The 16,238-nt window shown below is 39.1% G+C and overlaps 1 protein-coding gene across 1 annotated transcript in view; it reads right to left on the reverse strand.

Annotated features, from left to right (window-relative positions):
* LOC127415249 (uncharacterized protein C1orf21 homolog) overlaps nt 1-14,511 on the reverse strand; it is a 54,492-nt gene extending 39,981 nt beyond the window's left edge. Inside the window, exon 1 of the mRNA XM_051653919.1 lies at nt 14,306-14,511. The gene's annotated coding sequence lies outside the window, so the exon portion shown is untranslated. The remainder of the gene's footprint in view (nt 1-14,305) is intronic.
* Nucleotides 14,512-16,238: the final 1,727 nt, after the last annotated feature.

Here is a 16,238-nt window from a genome sequence, read left to right on the forward strand (position 1 = left end):
TCATTTGAGAGACTGGTGTTGGCCCACCTGAAGAACATCACTGGACCCTTTCTAGATCCCCTACAATTTGCTTATCGAGCAAACAGGTCTGTGGATGATGCAGTCAACATAGGATTGCATCATATCCTGCAACATCTGGACAGACCAGGGACATATGAAAGGATCCTTTTTGTGGACTTCAGTTCAGCTTTCAACACCATCATCCCAGCTATACTCCAGAATAAATTACACCAACTCTCTGTTCCCACGTCTATCTGTCAGTGGATTACCAGCTTTCTGACGGACAGGCAGCAGATTGTGAGACAGGGGAAACTCACTTCTAGCACCTGTACAATCAGCACTGGTGCCCCCCAGGGATGTGTGCTATCCCCACTACTCTTCTCCCTCTACACCAATGACTGCATCGCCAAGGACCCCTCTGTCAAGCTCCTGAAGTTTGCAGACGACACCACTGTCATCGGCCTCATCCGAGATAACGATGAGTCTGTATACAGAAGGGAGGTGGAACAGCTGGCTGTCTGGTGCAGTCAAAACAACCTTGAGCTGAACACCCCAACACTGACCCCCCCCTCACCATTCTAAACTGCACTGTGGCAGCAGTGGAGTCATTCAGGTTCCTGGGCACTACCATCTCACAGGACCTGAAGTGGGAGACCCACATTGACTCCATTGTGAAAAAGGCCCAGCAGAGGTTGTACTTCCTGGGCCAGCTGAGGAAATTAAACCTGCCACAGGCGCTGCTGATACAGTTTTACTCAGCAGTCATTGAGTCTGTCCTCTGCACTTCAATAACTGTCTGGTTTGGTTCAGCTACGAAATCAGACATCAGAAGACTACAAAGGACAGTTTGGACTGCTGAGAGGATTATTGGTTGCCCCCTCCCCCTCCCCCCCTTCAAGAACTATACACTTCCAGAGTAGGAAAAAGGCTGGAAAAATCACTCTGGACCCCACGCACCCTGCCCACTACCTTTTTGAACTGTTGCCTTCTGGCCGACACTTCAGAGCTCTGAGCACCAGAACCGTCAGGCACAGGAACAGTTTTTTCACTCAGGCTATCCATCTCATGAACAGTTAAACTGCCCCATTGAACAATAACTATGTGCAATTCACAGTTTAGTCTTTTTTATATTTATCCAACACATCCAAACTCTTCTGCCATTTCATTCCTCTGGGGAAGAAAAAAAAAAAAGAAAATTGCACTGTACATAACAGATTTGTATTTGCACTGTACATAACAGATTGTATTAGATTTGCACTATCCATGTGTATGTGTGTGTCTGTACGTATGTGTATAATTAGTTTTATATTTTATTTTTTATTATTATTATCTATGTCTTGCTGCTGTTTTTGTATTGTTTTTGTATTGTTGTACACTGGAAGCTCCTGTCACCAAGACAAATTCCTTGTACGTGTAAGCATACTTGGCAATAAAGCTGATTCTTCTGATTCTGATTATGGACAAAGTTAGTTTTCCTTCTGTGTAAAAAGCTGTTCTCTTCACATGCTCTATGATTGTAGAAAAATATTGTTGGTTTTGCTTGCCTTCAAATTTCCAAGAATCAACAAAAACCTGATGAAAGGAGTCCCAATTTAGTCGCACTATCAGAATAATTTAGCCCTATGTAAATTAGGTGTTAACTTTTTATCGATGTTATAGATAACCTTATTGTTATTAATACCAGTAAATTCACATCTGCATCCCAACTCAAAATCAATGTGATTGAGCTTTTCAGTGGGGCTAAATATTCAATATTATTGGTAATAGGACTTACTGTATTTTTGTAATATAATAATATCACTTTTATTATTAGTTTCTGTCTTTAAACTTTTAATTTTATAGGCCCCAGACATACCTGTGTTGATCTCTTCATCTCTTTTACTCTCTTGGCATACTGTACCACTCTCATCACTGCCTGTATCTGACTGGCTCAAACACTGACTTCAGCCCTCAACAACTGACTTGTGCCTTCCAACTCTATAGTGTGTGTGTATTTGTGTGGCTGTTTCAAGCTTTGTGCATATGCCACTACTGTCAGAAAAGGTCTAAATGACTCACAAATAACATCTCATATGACTAATGAAATGGAACATTGAATGTCGCAGTCTGTGACAATGGAACAGTAATTCACTTTCTTTTCATATATCAGCATCTACAAAACACACCTTTGTATTTTTCCTTTGTGTGATACTAATAAAGTACCCCCTCCCCTGGTAAGCACACACATGCAGGGCTAAGGCTTTGTGAAAATTTACTCTAAGAGTCAGGTCTGTATTTTTCTATAAAGCTGACAAACGCCTCCTAATTCTGCCTAAAAATATTCATTTTTAAATTAGAATACCATCTATTATATACCAATTCTATGCCTGCTGCCAGATAATTGGTTTGCCTATTTCCTGTAAGTATATAAACACACAGCTCAGTGGTCTCTGAAAGTCACAAATTGAAAACCCCTCTCACTGTGCAAAATTAATTTACATCCCTTTACAAAATGTTTACTAATTCAGCAAAATCTGAATAATGTTTAAAAATGTAATGCTTCCTTTAAAATTGAACTTTTGGTAAACAGCAACATTTAAAGGGAAAGTTCACTCCAAAATGAAAACTCTGTCATTATTTATTCACTCTGTTGGGGCTTCGTTCAGGAGCGGGTTTGGTTATTAGCAATAATTAATAATGATCAAAGATAATTATTAAAATCAATAGAACATTGATTAGAATCAACATTATTAATCCTTCAAATCAACAATCATCAAAGATAACTAATAATTATCAAAATCAATGGAATATTAATAAGAATTAATATTGCCGGGGCACCACCCTTGAATCAGGCACTAATAACCAGACAGTATAGCAGTCTCAATATAGGATTGTTCTCTTAGGAAAGTCGACGTCCGGAGAACATCGACATTCAAAAAAAGGAACAATGAAGGCTTGAATCCGAGCACTGACATCCCCTGCCAGCCCTTGGCACAGGTGCATGCAGAACAATACCAAAACACTTCTCTTTAAAGTATAACAAAGTTTATTAATGCAGTAATATCAATTAATAATCAATACAATGCAGACAATAAACTTCCGACTTCCTACTACCAACTAAACAGTAACATGATTAGATATGGTAACAGATAAGCCTATAATACAAGGAGTGTAGAGGTGTGTGTGTGTGCATGTGTGTGTCTGAATGGGTGTATGTGTGTGTGTGTAAGGAGAGAAGGATTGCACAAAATGGCAGACATGGTTCTCGTGGAGAGTGTGTCACGTGAGGTTTCCAGCCAGAAAATGTGGCCATGAATATGGGCGGAGAAACTGTCTAATGGTATCTGCCTGTTTAACACGTGTCTCCGCTGGTACAATAACTTAGGGACAAAGCCGGACTCTATCACCAAATGTGTGTGCGGTTAGTACGAGAGAGAGAGAACAGGGTGACGGCACCAAAGCCGGTTTAGCGATCGTGGGAGAGATGGCAACCATTAGTTTTATCACTCAGAGATGCGGTGAACGGCTCGTAATCCATCCTTTAATGGATAAACTCAGTGTGCCGGTCTCACCCGCGATGGCGGAAATGCACAAACAGCCCAACGTGGTTGGACGACAACACAGCAAATCTTTTTTGTGGTAACAGTAAGTTACAGTAATACCTTGAGTATTATTAGCATCAATGAGTGGACTCGGTGGTCCGTAAACTGTCCAAGCAATAACCTTGATATGCTAGAATAACACACTATAATAATCTATCTCTGCCCAGAATTAAACCTCTTGAGTCACGTGAGGACATGGGTGGAATGTGTGTTCGTCCGTCATTTGATTCCTCGAACCTCGGGTAACGACGGGATGCTGTTTCCTCGCTCTGTTGTTGGGCGGTACGGTGGCTAATTCTCGGCAGGTTGGCGGAGATATCAGCGAAGTAGACTCCGTTGAAAAAGGAAGAGAAATCTTCTTTCTTCACTTCTAGGCAAAAGGGTGAGATGCAGATTGCTCAGTGGTCTCCTTCGGATCCATTAACGTGCTCGGTGGAACACGGAGAATCTCGGCTCGTCCAGCGAGATGGGGACTGTATGGCCAAAGTTCAGGTATGTACGTTACTTCCTTGGGCAGTGAGGCTACACCTGGGAGCACCAGGGCTGCAACTAGACGTGGCGAATACTGTCGCTGGAAGCGAGGCTTAGGAGGAATCTCCGGGGTTTTATACTCTCGATGACATCATGGTTGAGGGACGCATTCTGTCGTGCATTTCATCCAATAGGAGTCGAGTTCGATCCTTCAGAATTTCACACCTAGGTGTAAAGTGAGCAAGGCTTGATGGGATCTGTAGTCTGTTTGGACTCCCTTTGTTTGATTTTGGCGCCATTTGGCTTTGAGTGTTCCTACAGGCCTCAGTCAGGCTTTATGACTGTGTGTAGGCCTGCCTTTGTCTCCTATCTGAGCATATGAGGCCCAACAACTCTCATGTTGTTCCAAACCCCTATGACTTTCTTCTGTGAAACACAGCAGATTCACAGCAATTCACTTTCACTGTATCTTTTTTTCCATACAATGAAAGTGAATGGTGACTGAGACTTACATTCTGCCCAATGTCAAATTTTGTGTTCCAATGAGCATTTCCTTCTGTCTCAGCAGGTAACAGGATGGCACTCTAATGCTAGCATGAAGAAGACATCTATATTTTGGCAGAAGCAGAGAAGAATATTTGATCTGTGTCATATCAAGACAGCAATCAGCAGTTTGTCTCACGCACATCACACTTCAGCCTGACCTCAACCTAGGGCCCTATGGAATTTCTTTTTTTTTCCTAAATTCCGTTTTTTCCATTTTATTTACTCTGAATTACATTTTATAATTAAAAAAGACTCTCTGATCAAATTAATTCATAGAATTTTGATCAAATGAAAACAGAATAATTACTTTTCAACAAAATATCACATTGCTTTTTTTTATTAAATGAAGAGTGTCTATATTGGAGTTTATTATTATTATTATTTGACCAAATACAGTGCTGCACAGTAGAGCATTACAGTATTAATAAAAGAAGTGATGAAAATCTTGCTTGAGATATTGCCTAAATATAAAGTAATTATTATTTATATATTATTATCATTATTATTATTATTACTACTACTACTACTACTACATTGAATATTAGGGCTGGGTGTCGATACAAATTTCCCGATTCGATTAGTTTCCAATTCACAAGTTCTCGATTCGATTCATATGGGTATATTTCAGTTATAATGTCCCTTTTGCTTACAAATGAAATACATTCTCTCCAAGCTAATGCTGTGAATTATACAGGGGACCTTCTAACAAGGTACAATATGAAAATATTCATTTTACTAATTATATTTTATTAGTTTTTCATCATTTTGGTCAAAAATATTAATGTATTTAATCAATAAATATGATATTATATTGCATATTTATTATTTCGATTTTTATTGTTTAACTGCATAATTTGTACTATTTACAGGTATTTACATTGATTTGTTGAACACATCTCTTTAAGGAAATCTGGCATTTCTGTAAACAACGTCTTTAAATAAGTACGTTAATGAGAGAGCCTTGAATGGGTTTATCTCTTCTGTGCTATGCCTGCTTACGATTAAATGTTTCTTTTTGTAAATTTTTTTTTTAAAGACAAAATTTTATTAAATCGACACAAACATGAGTTTCCTTAAATCCAGGTTTTTAGAATCAAAATACGTTCTCGACCAGCCGAAGGATTCAGAAAACACGGGGATATGTTGATGAACCGAAAGATATTAAAAGAGACATTATTCAATGACAAACTGATTGTGTGGATTACATATTTGGACGCACACGAACATGCTAAATGACCCCAAGCATACCAACCTTTGTCAGTTGTGACAAAATGGCTCAAGGACAACTAAGTCAAGGTATTGGAGTGGCCATCACAAAGCTCTGACCTCAATCCGATAGAAAATTTGTGGGCAAAACTGAAAAAGCATACTTCTATGGTTGTTTCTGCAGCTCAACAACCACCGTCCTCTTCAGTATCATTGACAGGAAAATAGCCACCAAAAATTTTGCAGAACATTTTCTTTTGTGTTCCATGGCAGAAAGAAAGACACAGATTTGGAATGACATGGGTGAGTAAATGGTGACAGAATTTTCCACACCACCGAGGTAATGCTAGCATCAAGAGTCAGCAAAAGTTACAATACCACACACAACAAACAGTACTCAGACACTGCCACAGGACCCTCCAAAATAGACCTCCAGTCACTATGGTAACCTACTCTCTGAGTGATGTCACCCCGACATTGCATCATTACCCCATGAGCTAATTGGTTTGCTTTCTCGAGTCCCATGAACCCAGCAGGATAAACTGAATAAAACTGGCAGAGCGGGAGATGGGAGCTGTGGCGTGACCATGAGGAGGCATCACAGACGCTATTAATAGGCATTAAGCCTCTTCAGTCACCAGAACAAAAGCCATATGTGTGCGGAGCATCACATACTGCTCATGAATGAGAGAGAGACAGATGGAGGTGTCAGACTGTGTCCCAGGCCAATCAAAACACATACACAGCTCCTCCTAGACTTAAAGGGATAGTTCACCCAAAAATGAAAATTCTCTCATCATTTACTCAATCTCATGCCATATCAGATGTGCATGACTTTCTTCTGCTGAACACAAATGAAGACTTTTAGAATATTTCAGCTCTGTAGGTCCTTACAATGCAAGTACCAAAATTTCGAAAAGCAAATCTCAGCACAGCTCCAAAAAGCAAATAAAGGCAGCATAAAAGTAATTCATAAGACTCCAGAGGTTAAATATAAATCTTCCGAAGCGATATGATGGGTGTGGGTGAGAAACAGGTCAATATTTAAGTCCTTTTTTTACTATAAATTCTCCTCCCTGCCGATTAGGTGGCAATATGCATGAAGAATGTTTATCAGCAAAAAACAAAAGAAGAAGAATGTGAAAGTGAATGTGGAGATTGATAGTAAAAAAAAAGACTTAAATATTGATCTGTTTCTCACTCATACTTACATATCACTTCAGAAGACACGGATTTAACCATTGGAGTCTTGTGGATTACTTTTATGCTGCCTTTGTGTTTTTGGAGCTTCAAAGTTTTGGTTCCCAGTTACTTGCATTGTATGGACCAACAGAGTTGAGAAATTCTTCTAAGAATCTGTGTGTGTGTTTAGCAGAAGAAAGAAAGTTTTTTACATCTGGGATGGCATAAGGGTGAGTAAATACTGAGATAATTTTCATTTTGGGGTGAACTATCCCTTTAAAGGAATGTTCCGGATTCAAACCAATTTAAGATCAATTACCAGCATTTGTGGATTAATTGTTTTCATTACCACAAAAAACTTTCGACTCGTCCTCATTTGTTCTGAGGTGTTGCAGAACAAAGCAAAAATTGCATTTACAGTAAGGGACTTACAATGGAAGTGAATGGGGCCAGTCAATTAACACGGTTTCAAATTAAAGTCAAAAGACATAAAAATTACACATGTGAACATGACTGTAGTGCGATTACTGGCGTCTACCAGATTACTGGGTTTACCAGCTTTACGTTGTCATGACAATGAAGTTGTAATACTGAACATAACTTTACACAGATTACACAGGTTAGTAAGCAATTTTGTCACATTAAAATCATGTGAAAATGTATAATGTTTTCATATTATGGCTATACTTTTGAAACAGTCTGCATTTTAATGTTAATAGACTGGCCCCATTCACTTCCATTGTAAGTGCCTTACTTTAGCTCTTTTTAATAAACTAGAGACAAGCTGAAATTATTTATGAGGTAATCAACAGTAGGCCAGAAATGCTGTCAGCTTTACTTGAAACTGGAACCTTTTTTTTAAAACATGTTTGCCATTCAAACATAATGCCATACATCCAATACATGCTAAATAGTGACAATTAATCTGTTTCAGTCACTTTTTCCTCACAGCCGCCATATTTGTGACCATCAGCGGGACTAAACAATGGTGGTGAATGGAAAAACACCCATAAAATTATATCAAGAAAAACCTCAAAAAATGCTTCTGATCCATGCCAAGTCCCAGGAAAGGTGTATTCAGGTCTGAGATCAGCACAAATATTGCCAAATTTGAGTTTCACGGACATTTAAATATATTTTATCCACGATTCATCTCCGTACAACGTCGAGTCTGATGTGTGACCGGTGAGTACACACGCCTAACGGAACATCACCGTAAACATCTCTCATTTACAAGTTACACATGTTGTGTTGTTTTCTGCTCTGATTTGGTCACAATATTACAAAAAGTCTGTGACGATCCTGTCTGTATGAATGTAAGAGCTGCTTTTAATTCTTGAAGAATACACAGAAAGCAACCGAGGGATATTAGTGTAGGCTATATGACAAATATGTTTACATTGTAGTCTGGTGGTGTGAATAAAGTCTGTGCTTCATGATCTTATGGCATGTTGTTTACTGACTAACATTAGTATATACACATTATATATATACTATATATTCACATTATAGTGCTTTTTTATTTATTACAATGTGTTACAATTATGACATTCTGGGTGTTATGAATAACATCATCCTATGTGCATTTCCAGTTTAATTGTTTCCGAATCGACGATGTTCTAAATATAATTGACATGTGTACAGATAACTGACAAGTCTGAATAAATGAGCAAAGACCCACAAGTGTTTTTATCCATGCTCTCCCCCTCCACTGCTACTTGACTTTAGCTAAATTAAACCAGGTCACTAAAAGATAAAACTTTATTGAAAGAAAAATGAAATTTTATCTCTGGTAAGTAAATTTGCCACATCGCACAGCGCAGCACAATGATGAAAAATGGAATTTTGGTCACAAACACGATGGCGCGGTCATACAGTGACATCACATGAAACAGGTCAATACAGCAAATATGAAAGGACGTGGGTGTTTCTCAATTCTATGAATGCAGAAAATGGACTTGTGTTCTAATGAATACCAGTCTTGTCAAGCTACCTTGGAAGAATGAACTCGGAAAGACAGAAGGATGTAGAACACATTTGTTGCGAGCTTTGAGATATGCTGCGATGTTCCTGTTGCACATCACATTTGAATCTAGTGAGAGAACTACTGGCATTAGGCTCGTTTGAGATGCCAAACGCCTCGCCTTGAAAGTAGACGAGAGTAGGCAGCTGCGGTTTGGGGAGTGAAATAAATGCTGTAAAGTCAGACAGTTCTCACTTCTCGAAGTGGATCAGCCGCTACGAGATCAAAGGCAGATATCGCGTGATTCATGCTCATGTGCTTTGTTGTTAGTAAAGTGGATGCAATTTAAATGCTGTTGCTTTTAAATGAAAATAAATATGATGAAAAAGACACTCAATGTACCTGTTATTTAATTTCACCAATAAGACATGTCTTTCCATCCATTTTTATTTTAATAAAGACACGTATATTTCAGAAATATGATTAAAATCACATATCCCATACAGAGATCGCACTGTCAGAGTGTTGGGAATATTCACATTATACACACAAAACATTATATTAGAGATTAAAAATTTTTTGAAGAGAACAAAACATCACATAACAGTTGTTTTTTTTTTTTTTCACGGCCCCCAACCACATCCTCCACAGTTTTAGCAATAAATGCATTGAGTTAATATGCGTTATTAATAAAAAATGTATATCCTTTCTTATATGCTAAAATTAGAACTTTCGTGACCCATGACTTATAATTTTTTTTTTTTTTAAACATCATTTATATGTTAAAAATACATTTATTTAAATTGTTTTATCTTATTTGTATACATTTTGGATGGTTTATACATATTTTAATTTTTTTAATAATTTTTTTTTTGTTTATTTTTTTTCTTCACCTGTACTTGTCTTTATGATTGTATTCATACATTGTTTGAGCTTATTGAACATCTATATAGAAAAAACTCCACAGTTTTACCACCATTTGTGGACTTTTCAGACGGTCCCTTACCACACCCTCCACAGTATTAGCACGTTTTAGCATAATGTGTGGACTTTTTAGATGGTCCCTTACCCACCATGGGCAAATTTTCCAACTTATATCAATGTTAAATTGGCGATCTGGAATGATTTCACCATGATGCCATCTGACCAGCTTAAATACGGGACAAATCATGTCCCGTATTGATTCAATATGGGACGCATCATTTTATCTTTAAATACGGGACGATCCCATATTTTACAGGATGGGTGGCAATCCTAGTTCTCAGTATTATGTCCGAAAGAGGCGATTCTCAGTTCAGCGTACTGGTGACACGCAAACTGCTGTGATCGACTCAATGTACTGTTGACTCAAGAACTGCTGTCCTCGGATCAGTGTACTGCTGGCACGAGAGCTGCTGTCCTTGGATCAGTATACTGTTGACTCGAGAACTGCTGTGATCGACTCAATGTACTGCTGACTCGAGAGCTGCTGTCCTCGGATCAGTGTACTGCTGACGCGAGAGCTGCTGTCCACGGATCAGTGTACTGTTGACTCAAGAGCTGCTGTCCTCGGATCAGTGTACTGCTGACGCGAAAGCTGCTGTCCTCGGATCAGTGTACCGTTGACTCGAGAACTGCTGTGATCGACTCAATGTACTGTTGACTCAAGAGCTGCTGTCCTCGGATCAGTGTACTGCTGACGCAAAAGCTGCTGTCCTCGGATCAGTGTACTGTTGACTCGAGAACTGCTGTGATCGACTCAATGTACTGTTGGCTCAAGAGCTGCTGTCCTTGGATCAGTGTACTGCTGACGCGAGAGCTGCTGTCCTCGGATCAGTGTACTGTTGACTCAAGAGCTGCTGTCCTCGGATCAGTGTACTGCTGACGCGAAAGCTGCTGTCCTCGGATCAGTGTACTGTTGACTCGAGAACTTCTGTGATCGACTCAATGTACTGTTGACTCAAGAGCTGCTGTCCTCGGATCAGTGTACTGCTGACGCAAAAGCTGCTGTCCTCGGATCAGTGTACTGTTGACTCGAGAACTGCTGTGATCGACTCAATGTACTGTTGACTCAAGAGCTGCTGTCCTCGGATCAGTGTACTGCTGACGCGAGAGCTGCTGTCCACGGATCAGTGTACTGTTGACTCAAGAGCTGCTGTCCTTGGATCAGTGTACTGCTGACGCGAAAGCTGCTGTCCTCGGATCAGTGTACTGTTGACTCGAGAACTGCTGTGATCGACTCAATGTACTGTTGACTCAAGAGCTGCTGTCCTCGGATCAGTGCACTGCTGACGCAAAAGCTGCTGTCCTCGGATCAGTGTACTGTTGACTCGAGAACTGCTGTGATCGACTCAATGTACTGTTGACTCAAGAGCTGTTGTCCTCGGTTCAGTGTACTGCTGACGCGAGAGCTGCTGTCCTCGGATCAGTGTACTGTTGACACGAGAACTGCTGTGATCGACTCAATGTACTGTTGACTCAAGAGCTGCTGTCCTCGGATCAGTGTACTGCTGACGCGAATGCTGCTGTCCTCGGATCAGTGTACTGTTGACTCGAGAACTGCTGTGATCGACTCAATGTACTGTTGACTCAAGAGCTGCTGTCCTCGGTTCAGCATACTGCTGACGCGAGAGCTGCTGTCCTCGGATCAGTGTACTGCTGACGCGAAAGCTGCTGTCCTCGGATCAGTGTACTGTTGACTCGAGAACTGCTGTGATCGACTCAATGTACTGTTGACTCAAGAGCTGCTGTCCTCGGATCAGTGTACTGCTGACGCAAAAGCTGCTGTCCTCGGATCAGTGTACTGTTGACTCGAGAACTTCTGTGATCGACTCAATAGCTGCTGTCCTCGGATCAGTGTACTGTTGACTCGAGAACTGCTGTGATCGACTCAATGTACTGTTGACTCAAGAGCTGCTGTCCTCGGATCAGTGTACTGCTGACGCAAAAGCTGCTGTCCTCGGATCAGTGTACTGTTGACTCGAGAACTTCTGTGATCGACTCAATAGCTGCTGTCCTCGGATCAGTGTACTGTTGACTCGAGAACTGCTGTGATCGACTCAATGTACTGTTGACTCAAGAGCTGCTGTCCTCGGATCAGTGTACTGCTGATGCAAAAGCTGCTGTCCTCGGATCAGTGTACTGTTGACTCGAGAACTGCTGTGATCGACTCAATAGCTGCTGTCCTCGGATCAGTGTACTGTTGACTCAAGAGCTGCTGTCCTCGGATCAGTGTACTGTTGACTCAAGAGCTGCTGTCCTCGGATCAGTGTACTGTTGACTCAAGAGCTGCTGTCCTCGGATCAGTGTACTATTGACGCGAGAGCTGTTGCGTCAGCATTTGACTGATACTAAAGAGTACTGATGTTTATTTAGCTATTTATTGTATTTTTATTTATTCTTTATTTTCTCAGTGTTATATAATGTATAATAATAATAATGTCAAATATTCTTTGATAAAAATATTTAAGAAAGCAGCCTTCTGAGTACCTTTGCATAGTCATATCGATGAAAAATCCACATAGAAAAGGTCTGTTTTCATTCCAGCTCAAAAATTAACTATATCGGCCACCACATCTGTGAATTTTCCCCTCTCTAAAATCGGTATCAGTCAGGCTCTAGTAATCAGTGAAGTACATCCGAGTCCATGAGACAAAGTAAAGTTAGCGAGGGAAGGGGATAAAAATTTGAAATGGAATGCAGCCTGCGACTAAAATGGCCACAAATGCGACCAAAAATAATTGATTGCGACAATAATTTAAAATCTAGTTGCCACTGGTGACAGTCGGGTTGTGTGCATTCAAATGCGGTTTCATCAAATATCATCTTTTGAGTTACTTTTAGAGCGCGCACCAGTGTGTCTCACGCCGCTTTTCACCTGTTCAGTTTCTGATGAGCTCGCTGCACCGCACGCAACAACAAACCCAGTGCGAGAGAGTCCTGAACAAATGACTCTTTTGAATCTGATCTTTTTCATGAATCACCCGAAAATAATTGAGGGTTTGAACTTAGGAGCTCAGGTTAGCAGTTTGAATCAGATTCACTTTCTCAGTGAGCTCACAACTGGGAGTGCAGACCTTTAGATAATAAGAGTCCCATGTGTATTTCGGGCTTCTTTATAATTAAAAGTCCCATATTGTTTACCACTTTTTTCTTCTGGTAATTATTCAATTTGCACTCTTGTTGTCTCTGTGTTTGGGGCCATCTGGTAACAATAAAGAAAGACTAAGGCAATATTTTAAAACAATTAAAATTCTATATATAATAGCTTTTGACACTTAGGACAATTGAGGAACTTGTACACAGCTATTACACAAGGAGCAAACATTCATTGATGCTCAAGAAGACAACACACTACTATATGCATTCTTTATGTGAATATCTGTAATATAGATTCTAGTACTAAATAAAAAAATATTTTAGATCTTATATTTGTATAAATTATGAAAGGGGTGTGAACATTTACGAGACAAAAGGGAATGCAAACTTATCTTCTCAACTATATATATTGTTTATTAAACCTTCAATGAATGGGTCATCAGCTGACTTCCTTTTCTCTGGCTTTCTATCTTGTTTCTGAACAGCAATCTAAATCGAGAAAATCTGTGATTTGGCTACTAATAACAGCCATTTGGCTCCTTAATGTTTCAGTTTAGGAGCCAATGGCTCCTAAGTCATTTTTTTTTTTAGTCTGGAGCCCTGCCATCCGATGCATCCTCGAGTTCAAGGACACATCCGGGTAATTTTCTGCGTTCTTGGTACTAGCGTTCTTCGGCAGTGGATGATGACGTAGAACGAGTCCACGACAAAAGAACATACATTGATGAACAGCCACTTGTGACAGAAAGACACACACAGCTGCGTCCAGCTGCGCCAAGGCGGAGACAGAGGGCGCATTGTCTGCCCGTAGTGCAGTGGATATATACACACAATTCACACGTGTATGTGTGCAAGCATGCCAGCCCAGGTGTCTTTGTTTTCAAAGCGTTCAGTCCAACACCAGCGGGGGGATCAATAAATGTCCATGCAATGCGACAGACATCTTGCATAAACCAGCCATTGCAACATCTGTCTCCCCTACCAAAATGTTTGATGACCAAAAATGCTGTCTAAGTAGACAGCTCACTAGGTTTAAAGTCGCAACCCATGATTCCACCGTGTCGCCCGGAATAATGGCTTTTCACAGATCAAATCAAACAAATCATGCAGTAAAGAGAAGAGCCAGCCAGGCAGAAGTAGCAAAAACCAGAAGTCGATTCGCCAAAGACCAACATCAAACACACGCAAATGGTTTTCATGTAAACATGAATAACAGTACTCTCTGAATCCACGCAGGAATCCCGTTCAAATGCATATATTACAGTAGTGAAACACTCACTTGTCAGAAGTGACTCGCTCGGTCCACTGGCTGCGGCTCTCTCACATACACACACACACACACACACACACACACACTCAAACACTCGGACGGGCGGTCAGGAACAAGCGCTGGCTGTCTCTAGTGATGTGGACCGCTGGCTAGTAACCCGCACTCCTGATTTGCTTGAACAACTGCAGCCATCTTGCTGAAGCCCGTTTGGAAAACCAACCACATGCCTAGACGTTAAAGGGGAGGAACTAGCCAAATTTCCCCGAACATTTTGCCCATATCAACCCGTTTTCATGTCATTAAAAGGGAGCTTTATTAGTACGGAGATGTTTTCTTCATAAATAACGATAATTGCTCAAGCCAAGAAATTATATGAAATGTTAGACCATGCGATGTTATTTAATCTATGTCTGTAATAGCCTATCTAATCTGTATTTTTGTAATATATTTTATTTAACACTTCATTAACATTACTTAACTACATTTGATAATATGAACTAACAATGAACAAACATATTTAAATAATTTATTAATCTTTGTCAAAGGTGCACTCAGTAATTTTTTTTCCTCTTTAAAAAAAGATTTACTCCTAAAGAAATTAATTGTGAAATTTTTAAACATACTGTGCATGTATAAATCATGACAACTCACATGAGATGAAGACTTCAGTGGCCTTTTTCTACACGGAGAGGGTCCCCCTCATGGGGGCTGCCATGCTTGAATCACATGACCAGTCAAATACTACAGGCTTAATCTCAGTAACCATCCTGTTATTAAACACATCCACTCATAGATTAAATTAATTATTGCTTACTGTGAATAGTGAATTTTTACAATGGCATCTGTAACTGAACACTACTGATTTTGAATGATGCTGCATCCACACCGCTTGTCAATGCAAGTCCAAAATGACAACTTTCCTGAGTGCACTTTTAATGCTAATTTCAACATATACTAATACAATTTGAAAATTAAAAGTTGTAGCTATACGTTAACATTAGTTAATGCATTATGAACTTAGATGAACCAACAATAAACAACTGTATTTTGATAAATGAACATTTAACAAGAGAAATAAATGCTGTTATATACAGTATATTGTTAGTTCATCATTCTGAAAACACTTTACAATAAGATTCCATTTGTTAATATTAGTTACCTACATTAGTTAAAATGAACTTACAATGAGCAATACATTTTCAGCTTTTATTAATTTAATGCATTATGAACTTATATAAACAATGAAAATGTATAAACTTACATTAACCAAGATTTAAAAATGCTGTCAAAATATATTGTTCATAGTTAGTTCATGATGTCTAATGCATTAACTAATGATAACAAATATAATCTCATTGTAAAGTGTTACCATGATACCTAATGCATTTACTGATATTAACAAATATAATCTCATTGTAGTGTTATTTTATTTATTTATTTTGGGGTTTATTTGTTCCTTTGCATATATTAGTTCTAATTTAAATTTCTCAATGCGTAACATTTTTCCATTGGTATTTGCCTTTTTGTTGCATTGTTACATCCAATTTTCCTATGTAAATAAAAGGGGCAAAAAGATAAAGAGCGAAAATACATTTCACATGGAAATATTTTTAGAGAGTTGAGTGATTTCAGTTTATCTCGTCTATAGATGCAACAAACTACTAAGCTTTAATGGGGGGAAATTAGTTATTTGTGAGATGAGTAGTTCATATACAACAGTTATATAGAATGTGAGGGTTGTCTACATTTTATGCACATAATAGGAAATTATACCCAAGTTTAATAAACAACTGTGCCAGTTTAAACTTGAAAATTGTATCATGTCTTTTCTTTTTCTACCCTATACTTAACTCTTGAGGTTTCAACGAATAATTATATTTTATCCTGTCTTATTCCTCTTCCAATAAAAAGGAGGCTTAAGAACAAACATATTAACATTTTT

This window comes from Myxocyprinus asiaticus, chromosome 24, assembly GCF_019703515.2.
Source record: "Myxocyprinus asiaticus isolate MX2 ecotype Aquarium Trade chromosome 24, UBuf_Myxa_2, whole genome shotgun sequence".
NCBI lineage: Eukaryota > Metazoa > Chordata > Actinopteri > Cypriniformes > Catostomidae > Myxocyprinus > Myxocyprinus asiaticus.